We start from the raw sequence: 13,777 nt of genomic DNA on the forward strand, positions 1-13,777 counted from the left end.
TGGGCTCCTTCCCCGCGTCCGCCCACCAGCAGGAGGACGCGCGCACTCACAGGCATGCTGCCTCCCACCGAGCCCGCCCTGCCAGAGCCAGGTCGGCCGAGGCGCCGGCCTCGACTAAAGGTCGACTCGCTGCGTTGGCCGGGAATCGAACCCGGGTCAACTGCTTGGAAGGCAGCTATGCTCACCACTATACCACCAACGCCACCCGGCCGAGAGAGCCTCTCCGCGCTGGCCCCGGGCTGCCGAGCGGCGCCCCGACGTCGTCGTGCCACCGCCGCCTCGTCTCCGGGCGAGGCCCTGAACCAGCGCTGCGCGGCGAGGCCTCGGGCGGCCGGCTCAGGGTCTTCTCCCCTCCAGCGACCCAGCCCGTGCACTTTGGCAGGGAACCCTTTTCCACACGCACTCGGGGCGCGGCCGTTGGTCTGTGGCGACAGAAGCTCCGGGCGAGGAGGAAGGCACGGATGCCTGGGGAGGGGTGTAGACGCGGGACCGTGAGGACGGCGTGCCAGGGACGAAGTGGCACCCTGCGCCCAACTGGAGAGCAGGGGGCGCCGAGGGCCGGCGGCGGCACGGAGAGCTAGCGGCCGGGGCGCAGCCGCGGTGGCGACCACCACCAAAAAGAGGGCGACTGCCTCCCCGTCGGGGAATCGAACCCCGGTCTCCCGCGTGACAGGCGGGGATACTCACCACTATACTAACGAGGACGGCGGCGCCCGCCGTCGTGGCGCCGGTCCCCTCTCCGACGCCTAGCCCGGCCCTCTTGCCCCTGCCGGTCCACCGCCGGACGCCACGGAGGCACCCTCAAGGAGTTCCACACCACCTGGCCCTGGCCCTGGCCTTGGCCCACGCCCTGGCCCGGTGCCTGGTGCCCGGAGAACGACCCTGTGCGCTCTGCCGGCTTCCCACTGCGCGGGCATCCCAGTGTCGGTGTAAGCAGGGGGGCCAGGGAGCTAGCGAGCACGGCGGCCGACAGGAGGAGGAGCACGACGCGCCGGGTGGGCTCCTGCCAGCACAGACGGTTAGTGGTACCTGGCCGGGCTCGCTGGGGGATGCGACCGCACCGATGCGCGGACTTGCCTTTCTCCCGGCCCGCCGGGCCCGTGCGTCCAGCGCGCGCGCAGACCGCCGGGCACGGCGCACCACGGAGCCAGCCAAGGACACCCGCGCCAACGCCGGGTCCAGCCAGGCGAGCCGCCAGGCGCTCAGGCCCGCCGTCAGGATGGCCGAGCGGTCTAAGGCGCTGCGTTCAGGTCGCAGTCTCCCCTGGAGGCGTGGGTTCGAATCCCACTCCTGACAGGCCCACCTTTTGGCTGCCGCGCGGGCCCTTTCCAGATCCCTCCCGTGGGCAAAATCCGCCCCTGGGCCCCCGTCCGCCCGTCGCCTATCTCTCTCGGCCCTGCAGAGGGCCCCGTTCCCGTCGTGCCAGACTCTGGCCGCCAGGCCCCTTCACTCGAGGGCCTTTCCAAACCACCCACGCCTGCCGGCCACTCCGCAACGCAGCAGTTCAGAGGTAGAGACCTCTGATCGCCACGCACCGTGGGGTCACCGGGCGTGGCAAGGCAGCCCAGCCCCCGGGACCATGGCCCTCGTGAGTGGCGGGGAGAGAACCCTAGAACCGGATCCCCACCGGTTGATGGCCGAGCCCCGGCCACGACCCTACCTGGTAGGGCGCGGCCACGAACCCCACGTGGGCAGCGGCTGCCTAAGGCCTGCCCACCACGTCGGTGCTGGTTGGGGCCCGCCTCACCCGACCGGGGCTCGGCCCCTGCGACCGGGACTTTGCGGGTGGACGGAGGCAGCCACCGAGCCACAGGTCCCCTGGCCTGATTGGGGTTCCCGTGAGGCAAAGCCTGGACCGGCTCCTGGCTTCTTCAGGCGGCAGCGGGACAAGGCGGTCTGGGGGGCCTGGGCTGGCTGGCCCGGCAGGTGCGGGATCCCGGAGCTTCGCGCCAGCGCCGCGCGGGGGGCACACGCACGCACACACCCCGCCGGCGGCCGCATCCCCGGGGCCCCGGCAGGATGCCTGGAGCCCCTCCTTTAGGAACGGCCCATCCAGCCCCCAACCCTCGCTCCCGGTCCCAAGCAGCAGCTCCTCACCGGAGGCGGTGACCACTGTCGGGCGGTTGCGTGGAGGTGCCTGCCATCGGTGCATGGGTGGTTCAGTGGTAGAATTCTCGCCTGCCACGCGGGAGGCCCGGGGTTCGATTCCCGGCCCATGCAGCACTCGGTCCCCTTTTGGTCCCGCAGCCCCGACGCTCTAGGCCGCCGCTGTGCACACCTCCCTGAGCCCGGACCCCACAGCCTGCGCTGCGCGCCCTCTCTGCCCTCGAGCGCCGAGGCGGCCGCTCCGGTGCCTCTCTGACCCTTCGTTCCGTGCAGGCCCCCTCCGCCCAACACCGTGCCAGACACCAGACTTCTCGGTGCTTCTCTCTCCGTTGCCGACTAGGGGACCCGTCGTCCTCGAGGGAAGTCGGGCCAGCGCGCAGATTGGTGCCCTTTGCCTGGGCGTCCCCTTGGAAGCCAAGCAAAGTTCCAGCTGCTACAGCACTGACTGAAAAGCCCTGCCGCTGGCTTTCCGCACGGCCCACACAACGTGTCCCCAGCCGCGCTGGGCAGAGAAGGGATCAACAGCTGGGTGGATGGACCTGCGGCCGGGCAGGAGTGGGAAACTTGCCAGTCCAACCTACTGTGTGTGTGTGTGTGTGTGTGTGTGTGTGTGTGTGTGTGTGTGTGGGGGGGGGGGCGTTCTCTGTTTGCTCCTGCGCCCTTGAGACGGGGGCAGGGGGTAGGGGGCCGAGGGACTCCTTCACACCCAGGGTCGGCTACAAGTCTATCCCGACACCCGTGAGTCGCCACCGGCTTCGGCCCGCCTGGCCCAAGGCGGTGGCCCGCCGCCCGCCTCCGCCGCTCTGTGCTCTGGCTCGCGGGCCTCTCCGGATTCTTTTTCGCGCCCTGGTCACTCCGGGGCAGCCTGACCCGGGTGTGGGCTCCCACCTGCTCTGCCGGCATCCCGGCCAAAGCCGAGGACACAGGCTGGAGCGCAGACCCCAGTGGCGGCCGGGCTATCCGGGCCCTGCCACGCGGCCGACCCGGTCGGAGGAGATCCCCCAGGATGGGGAGCAGTGATGTGTCAGGCGCCAGGCTTGGCCTCGCCCAAGCAGCTCTGAGGAGGAATCCAGAACCTCTCCGGGGCCAGACACAAGAGCCAGCGAGTGGGTTCCCAAACCCGGCTCCTTTCGCCGGCCATGAGCGCCCCCAGTCACTGCCTGAGAACACGGGGCAGCAACAGAGGGGGTTTGTCACTAGGGGGCCCAGGCGCACGAAGGAGCCGGGGGAAGACTCGAGTCTCGAGTCTCAGGTGCGCCCCCACCAGGATAGGGGAGTTCTGGGGATGCGCTCACGTTCAAAGCTGATTGCAGGCTCGCCGCAGAGCAGGAGACTCAGCAGGCGCGAGGCCTAGAGGGTTTCTGGAGCAACTAAGATCCCCGGCTGTCGGAGCTCGGCGTGCACCCGAGCACGCGCTCGTGTGTGTGTGTGTGTGTGTGTGTGTGTGTGTGTGCTCGCGCGTGCGTGTCCGGACTCCAGCGTAGGTGTGTCTTTGGGTGCTGGTGGTGGTGGTGCTGCTGGTCGTGGTGTACCCCCTGGCGGCCAGGGCCAGGAAGAACTGTCGCAAGCGGGCGACGGGCAAGGACGAGGGGAGAAAGTGAAAAGGCATAAACGTTGGGAGGGCTCAGAGTGGCAAGGATCAGTGAAGCTGGACGCCGCGTGTGGCGGGCGTCCATAAGGGTCCGTTTCGGGACACGGATAGTGTGAGCGAGCGGACCAACCAAGGCCTTGGCCAAAAGGGGAGAGAGAGGAGGAAGAAGAAAGGCTTCCCTGACCGGGAATCGAACCCGGGCCGCGGCGGTGAGAGCGCCGAATCCTAACCACTAGACCACCAGGGAGCGTGGGGCTGCTTTCACCCCGCGCGTGCCATCTGGGGCCAGCGCCTCGGTCCCAAGGGCTGGGCGCTACCTGGGCACCTGGCGCGGTCCCCGTGGGTGCCGTGGCTTCACATGGCAACCTGGTGCAGCCGCCCGCCACCGGCTGCCCCTTGATGCTCGGGGGCACCCTCAAAAGAATGCAATGCTCCTCCTTCCACCCTGCTTTGCTTTCGCTTCGCCTGCCCTCGCCTCGCCTGGCCCAGCCTCGCCTGGGCTCCTTCCCCGCGTCCGCCCACCAGCAGGAGGACGCGCGCACTCACAGGCATGCTGCCTCCCACCGAGCCCGCCCTGCCAGAGCCAGGTCGGCCGAGGCGCCGGCCTCGACAAAAGGTCGACTCGCTGCGTTGGCCGGGAATCGAACCCGGGTCAACTGCTTGGAAGGCAGCTATGCTCACCACTATACCACCAACGCCACCCGGCCGAGAGAGCCTCTCCGCGCTGGCCCCGGGCTGCCGAGCGGCGCCCCGACGTCGTCGTGCCACCGCCGCCTCGTCTCCGGGCGAGGCCCTGAACCAGCGCTGCGCGGCGAGGCCTCGGGCGGCCGGCTCAGGGTCTTCTCCCCTCCAGCGACCCAGCCCGTGCACTTTGGCAGGGAACCCTTTCCACACGCACTCGGGGCGCGGCCGTTGGTCTGTGGCGACAGAAGCTCCGGGCGAGGAGGAAGGCACGGATGCCTGGGGGAGGGTGTAGACGCGGGACCGTGAGGACGGCGTGGCCAGGGACGAAGTGGCACCCTGCGCCCAACTGGAGAGCAGGGGGCGCCGAGGGCCGGCGGCGGCCACGGAGAGCTAGCGGCCGGGGCGCAGCCGCGGCGGCGACCACCACCAAAAAGAGGGCGACTGCCTCCCCGTCGGGAATCGAACCCCGGTCTCCCGCGTGACAGGCGGGGATACTCACCACTATACTAACGAGGACGGCGGCGCCCGCCGTCGTGGCGCCCGGTCCCCTCTCCGACGCCTAGCCCGGCCCTCTTGCCCCTGCCGGTCCACCGCCGGACGCCACGGAGGCACCCTCAAGGAGTTCCACACCACCTGGCCCTGGCCCTGGCCTTGGCCCACGCCCTGGCCCGGTGCCTGGTGCCCGGAGAACGACCCTGTGCGCTCTGCCGGCTTCCCACTGCGCGGGCATCCCAGTGTCGGTGTAAGCAGGGGGGCCAGGGAGCTAGCGAGCACGGCGGCCGACAGGAGGAGGAGCACGACGCGCCGGGTGGGCTCCTGCCAGCACAGACGGTTAGTGGTACCTGGCCGGGCTCGCTGGGGGATGCGACCGCACCGATGCGCGGACTTGCCTTTCTCCCGGCCCGCCGGGCCGTGCGTCCAGCGCGCGCGCAGACCGCCGGGCACGGCGCACCACGGAGCCAGCCAAGGACACCCGCGCCAACGCCGGGTCCCAGCCAGGCGAGCCGCCAGGCGCTCAGGCCCGGCCGTCAGGATGGCCGAGCGGTCTAAGGCGCTGCGTTCAGGTCGCAGTCTCCCTGGAGGCGTGGGTTCGAATCCCACTCCTGACAGGCCCACCTTTTGGCTGCCGCGCGGGCCCTTTCCAGATCCTCCCGTGGGCAAAATCCGCCCCTGGGCCCCCGTCCGCCCGTCGCCTATCTCTCTCGGCCCTGCAGAGGGCCCCGTTCCCGTCGTGCCAGACTCTGGCCGCCAGGCCCCTTCACTCGAGGGCCTTTCCAAACCACCCACGCCTGCCGGCCACTCCGCAACGCAGCAGTTCAGAGGTAGAGACCTCTGATCGCCACGCACCGTGGGGTCACCGGGCGTGGCAAGGCAGCCCAGCCCCCGGGACCATGGCCCTCGTGAGTGGCGGGGAGAGAACCCTAGAACCGGATCCCCACCGGTTGATGGCCGAGCCCGGCCACGACCCTACCTGGTAGGGCGCGGCCACGAACCCCACGTGGGCAGCGGCTGCCTAAGGCCTGCCCACCACGTCGGTGCTGGTTGGGGCCCGCCTCACCCGACCGGGCTCGGCCCCTGCGACCGGGACTTTGCGGGTGACGGAGGCAGCCACCGAGCCACAGGTCCCCTGGCCTGATTGGGGTTCCCGTGAGGGCAAAGCCTGGACCGGCTCCTGGCTTCTTCAGGCGGCAGCGGACAAGGCGGTCTGGGGGGCCTGGGCTGGCTGGCCCGGCAGGTGCGGGGATCCGGAGCTTCGCGCCAGCGCCGCGCGGGGGGCACACGCACGCACACACCCCGCCGGCGGCCGCATCCCCGGGGCCCCGGCAGGATGCCTGGAGCCCTCCTTTAGGACGGCCCATCCAGCCCCCAACCCTCGCTCCCGGTCCCAAGCAGCAGCTCCTCACCGGAGGCGGTGACCACTGTCGGGCGGTTGCGTGGAGGTGCCTGCCATCGGTGCATGGGTGGTTCAGTGGTAGAATTCTCGCCTGCCACGCGGGAGGCCCGGGTTCGATTCCCGGCCCATGCAGCACTCGGTCCCCTTTTGGTCCCGCAGCCCCGACGTCTAGGCCGCCGCTGTGCACACCTCCCTGAGCCCGGACCCCACAGCCTGCGCTGCGCGCCCTCTCTGCCCTCGAGCGCCGAGGCGGCCTCTCCGGTGCCTCTCTGACCCTTCCTTCCGTGCAGGCCCCCTCCGCCCAACACCGTGCCAGACACCAGACTTCTCGGTGCTTCTCTCTCCGTTGCCGACTAGGGGACCCGTCGTCCTCGAGGGAAGTCGGGCCAGCGCGCAGATTGGTGCCCTTTGCCTGGGCGTCCCCTTGGAAGCCAAGCAAAGTTCCAGCTGCTACAGCACTGACTGAAAAGCCCTGCCGCTGGCTTTCCGCACGGCCCACACAACGTGTCCCCAGCCGCGCTGGGCAGAGGAAGGGATCAACAGCTGGTGGATGGACCTGCGGCCGGGCAGGAGTGGGAAACTTGCCAGTCCAACCTACTGTGTGTGTGTGTGTGTGTGTGTGTGTGTGTGTGTGTGTGTGTGTGTGGTGGGGGGGGGCGTTCTCTGTTTGCTCCTGCGCCCTGGAGACGGGGGCAGGGGGTAGGGGGCCGAGGGACTCCTTCACACCCAGGGTCGGCTACAAGTCTATCCCGACACCCGTGAGTCGCCACCGGCTTCGGCCCGCCTGGCCCAAGGCGGTGGCCCGCCGCCCGCCTCCGCCGCTCTGTGCTCTGGCTCGCCGGCCTCTCCGGATTCTTTTCGCGCCTGTCACTCCGGGGCAGCCTGACCCGGGTGTGGGCTCCCACCTGCTCTGCCGGCATCCCGCCAAAGCCGAGGACACAGCTGGAGCGCAGACCCCAGTGGCGGCCGGCTATCCGGGCCCTGCCACGCGGCCGACCCGGTCGGAGGAGATCCCCCAGGATGGGGAGCAGTGATGTGTCAGGCGCCAGGCTTGGCCTCGCCCAAGCAGCTCTGAGGAGGAATCCAGAACCTCTCCGGGGCCAGACACAAGAGCCAGCGAGTGGGTTCCCAAACCCGGCTCCTTTCGCCGGCCATGAGCGCCCCCAGTCACTGCCTGAGAACACGGGGCAGCAACAGAGGGGGTTTGTCACTAGGGGGCCCAGGCGCACGAAGGAGCCGGGGGAAGACTCGAGTCTCGAGTCTCAGGTGCGCCCCCACCAGGATAGGGGAGTTCTGGGGATGCGCTCACGTTCAAAGCTGATTGCAGGCTCGCCGCAGAGCAGGAGGACTCAGCAGGCGCGAGGCCTAGAGGGTTTCTGGAGCAACTAAGATCCCCGGCTGTCGGAGCTCGGCGTGCACCCGAGCACGCGCTCGTGTGTGTGTGTGTGTGTGTGTGTGTGTGTGTGTGTGCTCGCGCGTGCGTGTCCGGACTCCAGCGTAGGTGTGTCTTTGGGTGCTGGTGGTGGTGGTGCTGCTGGTCGTGGTGTACCCCCTGGCGGCCAGGGCCAGGAAGAACTGTCGCAAGCGGGCGACGGGCAAGGACGAGGGAGAAAGTGAAAAGGCATAAACGTTGGGAGGGCTCAGAGTGGCAAGGATCAGTGAAGCTGGACGCCGCGTGTGGCGGGCGTCCATAAGGGTCGTCTTCGGGGACACGATAGTGTGAGCGAGCGGACCAACCAAGGCCTTGGCCAAAAGGGGAGAGAGAGGAGGAAGAAGAAAGGCTTCCCTGACCGGGAATCGAACCCGGGCCGCGGCGGTGAGAGCGCCGAATCCTAACCACTAGACCACCAGGGAGCGTGGGGCTGCTTTCACCCCGCGCGTGCCATCTGGGGCCAGCGCCTCGGTCCCAAGGGCTGGGCGCTACCTGGGCACCTGGCGCGGTCCCCGTGGGTGCCCGTGGCTTCACATGGCAACCTGGTGCAGCCGCCCGCCACCGGCTGCCCCTTGATGCTCGGGGGCACCCTCAAAAGAATGCAATGCTCCTCCTTCCACCCTGCTTTGCTTCGCTTCGCCTGCCCTCGCCTCGCCTGGCCCAGCCTCGCCTGGGCTCCTTCCCCGCGTCCGCCCACCAGCAGGAGGACGCGCGCACTCACAGGCATGCTGCCTCCCACCGAGCCCGCCCTGCCAGAGCCAGGTCGGCCGAGGCGCCGGCCTCGACAAAAGGTCGACTCGCTGCGTTGGCCGGGAATCGAACCCGGGTCAACTGCTTGGAAGGCAGCTATGCTCACCACTATACCACCAACGCCACCCGGCCGAGAGAGCCTCTCCGCGCTGGCCCCGGGCTGCCGAGCGGCGCCCCGACGTCGTCGTGCCACCGCCGCCTCGTCTCCGGCGAGGCCCTGAACCAGCGCTGCGCGGCGAGGCCTCGGGCGGCCGCTCAGGGTCTTCTCCCCTCCAGCGACCCAGCCCGTGCACTTTGGCAGGGAACCCTTTTCCACACGCACTCGGGGCGCGGCCGTTGGTCTGTGGCGACAGAAGCTCCGGGCGAGGAGGAAGGCACGGATGCCTGGGGAGGGGTGTAGACGCGGGACCGTGAGGACGGCGTGCCAGGGACGAAGTGGCACCCTGCGCCCAACTGGAGAGCAGGGGGCGCCGAGGGCCGGCGGCGGCACGGAGAGCTAGCGGCCGGGGCGCAGCCGCGGCGGCGACCACCACCAAAAAGAGGGCGACTGCCTCCCCGTCGGGGAATCGAACCCCGGTCTCCCGCGTGACAGGCGGGGATACTCACCACTATACTAACGAGGACGGCGGCGCCCGCCGTCGTGGCGCCGGTCCCCTCTCCGACGCCTAGCCCGGCCCTCTTGCCCCTGCCGGTCCACCGCGGACCGCCACGGAGGCACCCTCAAGGAGTTCCACACCACCTGGCCCTGGCCCTGGCCTTGGCCCACGCCCTGGCCCGGTGCCTGGTGCCCGGAGAACGACCCTGTGCGCTCTGCCGGCTTCCCACTGCGCGGGCATCCCAGTGTCGGTGTAAGCAGGGGGGCCAGGGAGCTAGCGAGCACGGCGGCGACAGGAGGAGGAGCACGACGCGCCGGGTGGGCTCCTGCCAGCACAGACGGTTAGTGGTACCTGGCCGGGCTCGCTGGGGGATGCGACCGCACCGATGCGCGGACTTGCCTTTCTCCCGGCCCGCCGGGCCCGTGCGTCCAGCGCGCGCGCAGACCGCCGGGCACGGCGCACCACGGAGCCAGCCAAGGACACCCGCGCCAACGCCGGGTCCCAGCCAGGCGAGCCGCCAGGCGCTCAGGCCCGCCGTCAGGATGGCCGAGCGGTCTAAGGCGCTGCGTTCAGGTCGCAGTCTCCCCTGGAGGCGTGGGTTCGAATCCCACTCCCTGACAGGCCCACCTTTTGGCTGCCGCGCGGGCCCTTTCCAGATCCCTCCCGTGGGCAAAATCCGCCCCCTGGGCCCCCGTCCGCCCGTCGCCTATCTCTCTCGGCCCTGCAGAGGGCCCCGTTCCCGTCGTGCCAGACTCTGGCCGCCAGGCCCCTTCACTCGAGGGCCTTTCCAAACCACCCACGCCTGCCGGCCACTCCGCAACGCAGCAGTTCAGAGGTAGAGACCTCTGATCGCCACGCACCGTGGGGTCACCGGGCGTGGCAAGGCAGCCCAGCCCCCGGGACCATGGCCCTCGTGAGTGGCGGGAGAGAACCCTAGAACCGGATCCCCACCGGTTGATGGCCGAGCCCCGGCCACGACCCTACCTGGTAGGGCGCGGCCACGAACCCCACGTGGGCAGCGGCTGCCTAAGGCCTGCCCACCACGTCGGTGCTGGTTGGGGCCCGCCTCACCCGACCGGGGCTCGGCCCCTGCGACCGGGACTTTGCGGGTGGACGGAGGCAGCCACCGAGCCACAGGTCCCCTGGCCTGATTGGGGTTCCCGTGAGGGCAAAGCCTGGACCGGCTCCTGGCTTCTTCAGGCGGCAGCGGACAAGGCGGTCTGGGGGGCCTGGGCTGGCTGGCCCGGCAGGTGCGGGGATCCGGAGCTTCGCGCCAGCGCCGCGCGGGGGGCACACGCACGCACACACCCCGCCGGCGGCCGCATCCCCGGGGCCCCGGCAGGATGCCTGGAGCCCCTCCTTTAGGAACGGCCCATCCAGCCCCCAACCCTCGCTCCCGGTCCCAAGCAGCAGCTCCTCACCGGAGGCGGTGACCACTGTCGGGCGGTTGCGTGGAGGTGCCTGCCATCGGTGCATGGGTGGTTCAGTGGTAGAATTCTCGCCTGCCACGCGGGAGGCCCGGGTTCGATTCCCGGCCCATGCAGCACTCGGTCCCCTTTTGGTCCCGCAGCCCCGACGTCTAGGCCGCCGCTGTGCACACCTCCCTGAGCCCGGACCCCACAGCCTGCGCTGCGCGCCCTCTCTGCCCTCGAGCGCCGAGGCGGCCGCTCCGGTGCCTCTCTGACCCTTCGTTCCGTGCAGGCCCCCTCCGCCCAACACCGTGCCAGACACCAGACTTCTCGGTGCTTCTCTCTCCGTTGCCGACTAGGGGACCCGTCGTCCTCGAGGGAAGTCGGGCCAGCGCGCAGATTGGTGCCCTTTGCCTGGGCGTCCCCTTGGAAGCCAAGCAAAGTTCCAGCTGCTACAGCACTGACTGAAAAGCCCTGCCGCTGGCTTTCCGCACGGCCCACACAACGTGTCCCCAGCCGCGCTGGGCAGAGAAGGGATCAACAGCTGGGTGGATGGACCTGCGGCCGGGCAGGAGTGGGAAACTTGCCAGTCCAACCTACTGTGTGTGTGTGTGTGTGTGTGTGTGTGTGTGTGTGTGTGTGTGTGGTGGGGGGGGGCGTTCTCTGTTTGCTCCTGCGCCCTTGAGACGGGGGCAGGGGGTAGGGGGCCGAGGGACTCCTTCACACCCAGGGTCGGCTACAAGTCTATCCCGACACCCGTGAGTCGCCACCGGCTTCGGCCCGCCTGGCCCAAGGCGGTGGCCCGCCGCCCGCCTCCGCCGCTCTGTGCTCTGGCTCGCCGGGCCTCTCCGGATTCTTTTTCGCGCCTGTCACTCCGGGGCAGCCTGACCCGGGTGTGGGCTCCCACCTGCTCTGCCGGCATCCCGGCCAAAGCCGAGGACACAGCTGGAGCGCAGACCCCAGTGGCGGCCGGGCTATCCGGGCCCTGCCACGCGGCCGACCCGGTCGGAGGAGATCCCCCAGGATGGGGAGCAGTGATGTGTCAGGCGCCAGGCTTGGCCTCGCCCAAGCAGCTCTGAGGAGGAATCCAGAACCTCTCCGGGGCCAGACACAAGAGCCAGCGAGTGGGTTCCCAAACCCGGCTCCTTTCGCCGGCCATGAGCGCCCCCAGTCACTGCCTGAGAACACGGGGCAGCAACAGAGGGGGTTTGTCACTAGGGGGCCCAGGCGCACGAAGGAGCCGGGGGAAGACTCGAGTCTCGAGTCTCAGGTGCGCCCCCACCAGGATAGGGGAGTTCTGGGGATGCGCTCACGTTCAAAGCTGATTGCAGGCTCGCCGCAGAGCAGGAGACTCAGCAGGCGCGAGGCCTAGAGGGTTTCTGGAGCAACTAAGATCCCCGGCTGTCGGAGCTCGGCGTGCACCCGAGCACGCGCTCGTGTGTGTGTGTGTGTGTGTGTGTGTGTGTGTGTGTGTGTGCTCGCGCGTGCGTGTCCGGACTCCAGCGTAGGTGTGTCTTTGGGTGCTGGTGGTGGTGGTGCTGCTGGTCGTGGTGTACCCCCTGGCGGCCAGGGCCAGGAAGAACTGTCGCAAGCGGGCGACGGGCAAGGACGAGGGGAGAAAGTGAAAAGGCATAAACGTTGGGAGGGCTCAGAGTGGCAAGGATCAGTGAAGCTGGACGCCGCGTGTGGCGGGCGTCCATAAGGGTCCGTCTTCGGGACACGGATAGTGTGAGCGAGCGGACCAACCAAGGCCTTGGCCAAAAGGGGAGAGAGAGGAGGAAGAAGAAAGGCTTCCCTGACCGGGAATCGAACCCGGGCCGCGGCGGTGAGAGCGCCGAATCCTAACCACTAGACCACCAGGGAGCGTGGGGCTGCTTTCACCCCGCGCGTGCCATCTGGGGCCAGCGCCTCGGTCCCAAGGGCTGGGCGCTACCTGGGCACCTGGCGCGGTCCCCGTGGGTGCCCGTGGCTTCACATGGCAACCTGGTGCAGCCGCCCGCCACCGGCTGCCCCTTGATGCTCGGGGGCACCCTCAAAAGAATGCAATGCTCCTCCTTCCACCCTGCTTTGCTTCGCTTCGCCTGCCCTCGCCTCGCCTGGCCCAGCCTCGCCTGGGCTCCTTCCCCGCGTCCGCCCACCAGCAGGAGGACGCGCGCACTCACAGGCATGCTGCCTCCCACCGAGCCCGCCCTGCCAGAGCCAGGTCGGCCGAGGCGCCGGCCTCGACAAAAGGTCGACTCGCTGCGTTGGCCGGGAATCGAACCCGGGTCAACTGCTTGGAAGGCAGCTATGCTCACCACTATACCACCAACGCCACCCGGCCGAGAGAGCCTCTCCGCGCTGGCCCCGGGCTGCCGAGCGGCGCCCCGACGTCGTCGTGCCACCGCCGCCTCGTCTCCGGGCGAGGCCCTGAACCAGCGCTGCGCGGCGAGGCCTCGGGCGGCCGGCTCAGGGTCTTCTCCCCTCCAGCGACCCAGCCCGTGCACTTTGGCAGGGAACCCTTTTCCACACGCACTCGGGGCGCGGCCGTTGGTCTGTGGCGACAGAAGCTCCGGGCGAGGAGGAAGGCACGGATGCCTGGGGAGGGGTGTAGACGCGGGACCGTGAGGACGGCGTGCCAGGGACGAAGTGGCACCCTGCGCCCAACTGGAGAGCAGGGGGCGCCGAGGGCCGGCGGCGGCACGGAGAGCTAGCGGCCGGGGCGCAGCCGCGGCGGCGACCACCACCAAAAAGAGGGCGACTGCCTCCCCGTCGGGGAATCGAACCCCGGTCTCCCGCGTGACAGGCGGGGATACTCACCACTATACTAACGAGGACGGCGGCGCCCGCCGTCGTGGCGCCGGTCCCCTCTCCGACGCCTAGCCCGGCCCTCTTGCCCCTGCCGGTCCACCGCCGGACGCCACGGAGGCACCCTCAAGGAGTTCCACACCACCTGGCCCTGGCCCTGGCCTTGGCCCACGCCCTGGCCCGGTGCCTGGTGCCCGGAGAACGACCCTGTGCGCTCTGCCGGCTTCCCACTGCGCGGGCATCCCAGTGTCGGTGTAAGCAGGGGGGCCAGGGAGCTAGCGAGCACGGCGGCCGACAGGAGGAGGAGCACGACGCGCCGGGTGGGCTCCTGCCAGCACAGACGGTTAGTGGTACCTGGCCGGGCTCGCTGGGGGATGCGACCGCACCGATGCGCGGACTTGCCTTTCTCCCGGCCCGCCGGGCCCGTGCGTCCAGCGCGCGCGCAGACCGCCGGGCACGGCGCACCACGGAGCCAGCCAAGGACACCCGCGCCAACGCCGGGTCCCAGCCAGGCGAGCCGCCAGGCGC

At 69.8% G+C, this 13,777-nt stretch overlaps 16 non-coding genes across 16 annotated transcripts; 6 read left to right on the plus strand and 10 right to left on the minus strand.

Annotated features, from left to right (window-relative positions):
- Positions 1 to 130: 130 nt before the first annotated feature.
- Positions 131 to 202, minus strand: Trnag-ucc (transfer RNA glycine (anticodon UCC)). Its single transcript has one exon. It is a non-coding gene; the product is annotated as a tRNA-Gly (tRNA).
- A 430-nt stretch (positions 203 to 632) lies between these two features.
- On the minus strand, positions 633 to 704 carry Trnad-guc (transfer RNA aspartic acid (anticodon GUC)). Its single transcript has one exon. It is a non-coding gene; the product is annotated as a tRNA-Asp (tRNA).
- Positions 705 to 1,213: 509 nt separating this feature from the next.
- Positions 1,214 to 1,296, plus strand: Trnal-cag (transfer RNA leucine (anticodon CAG)). Its single transcript has one exon. It is a non-coding gene; the product is annotated as a tRNA-Leu (tRNA).
- An 852-nt stretch (positions 1,297 to 2,148) lies between these two features.
- On the plus strand, positions 2,149 to 2,220 carry Trnag-gcc (transfer RNA glycine (anticodon GCC)). The gene has a single exon. It is a non-coding gene; the product is annotated as a tRNA-Gly (tRNA).
- A 1,652-nt stretch (positions 2,221 to 3,872) lies between these two features.
- Trnae-cuc (transfer RNA glutamic acid (anticodon CUC)) lies at positions 3,873 to 3,944 on the minus strand. The gene has a single exon. It is a non-coding gene; the product is annotated as a tRNA-Glu (tRNA).
- A 379-nt stretch (positions 3,945 to 4,323) lies between these two features.
- Positions 4,324 to 4,395, minus strand: Trnag-ucc (transfer RNA glycine (anticodon UCC)). The gene has a single exon. It is a non-coding gene; the product is annotated as a tRNA-Gly (tRNA).
- A 1,013-nt stretch (positions 4,396 to 5,408) lies between these two features.
- On the plus strand, positions 5,409 to 5,490 carry Trnal-cag (transfer RNA leucine (anticodon CAG)). Its single transcript has one exon. It is a non-coding gene; the product is annotated as a tRNA-Leu (tRNA).
- An 846-nt stretch (positions 5,491 to 6,336) lies between these two features.
- On the plus strand, positions 6,337 to 6,407 carry Trnag-gcc (transfer RNA glycine (anticodon GCC)). The gene has a single exon. It is a non-coding gene; the product is annotated as a tRNA-Gly (tRNA).
- A 1,650-nt stretch (positions 6,408 to 8,057) lies between these two features.
- Trnae-cuc (transfer RNA glutamic acid (anticodon CUC)) lies at positions 8,058 to 8,129 on the minus strand. Its single transcript has one exon. It is a non-coding gene; the product is annotated as a tRNA-Glu (tRNA).
- Positions 8,130 to 8,508: 379 nt separating this feature from the next.
- On the minus strand, positions 8,509 to 8,580 carry Trnag-ucc (transfer RNA glycine (anticodon UCC)). The gene has a single exon. It is a non-coding gene; the product is annotated as a tRNA-Gly (tRNA).
- A 428-nt stretch (positions 8,581 to 9,008) lies between these two features.
- Positions 9,009 to 9,080, minus strand: Trnad-guc (transfer RNA aspartic acid (anticodon GUC)). The gene has a single exon. It is a non-coding gene; the product is annotated as a tRNA-Asp (tRNA).
- A 509-nt stretch (positions 9,081 to 9,589) lies between these two features.
- Trnal-cag (transfer RNA leucine (anticodon CAG)) lies at positions 9,590 to 9,673 on the plus strand. The gene has a single exon. It is a non-coding gene; the product is annotated as a tRNA-Leu (tRNA).
- Positions 9,674 to 10,525: 852 nt separating this feature from the next.
- Trnag-gcc (transfer RNA glycine (anticodon GCC)) lies at positions 10,526 to 10,596 on the plus strand. Its single transcript has one exon. It is a non-coding gene; the product is annotated as a tRNA-Gly (tRNA).
- A 1,657-nt stretch (positions 10,597 to 12,253) lies between these two features.
- Trnae-cuc (transfer RNA glutamic acid (anticodon CUC)) lies at positions 12,254 to 12,325 on the minus strand. The gene has a single exon. It is a non-coding gene; the product is annotated as a tRNA-Glu (tRNA).
- A 379-nt stretch (positions 12,326 to 12,704) lies between these two features.
- On the minus strand, positions 12,705 to 12,776 carry Trnag-ucc (transfer RNA glycine (anticodon UCC)). The gene has a single exon. It is a non-coding gene; the product is annotated as a tRNA-Gly (tRNA).
- Positions 12,777 to 13,206: 430 nt separating this feature from the next.
- Positions 13,207 to 13,278, minus strand: Trnad-guc (transfer RNA aspartic acid (anticodon GUC)). Its single transcript has one exon. It is a non-coding gene; the product is annotated as a tRNA-Asp (tRNA).
- Positions 13,279 to 13,777: the final 499 nt, after the last annotated feature.

The sequence above is a fragment of the Urocitellus parryii genome, chromosome 11, assembly GCF_045843805.1.
Source record: "Urocitellus parryii isolate mUroPar1 chromosome 11, mUroPar1.hap1, whole genome shotgun sequence".
NCBI lineage: Eukaryota > Metazoa > Chordata > Mammalia > Rodentia > Sciuridae > Urocitellus > Urocitellus parryii.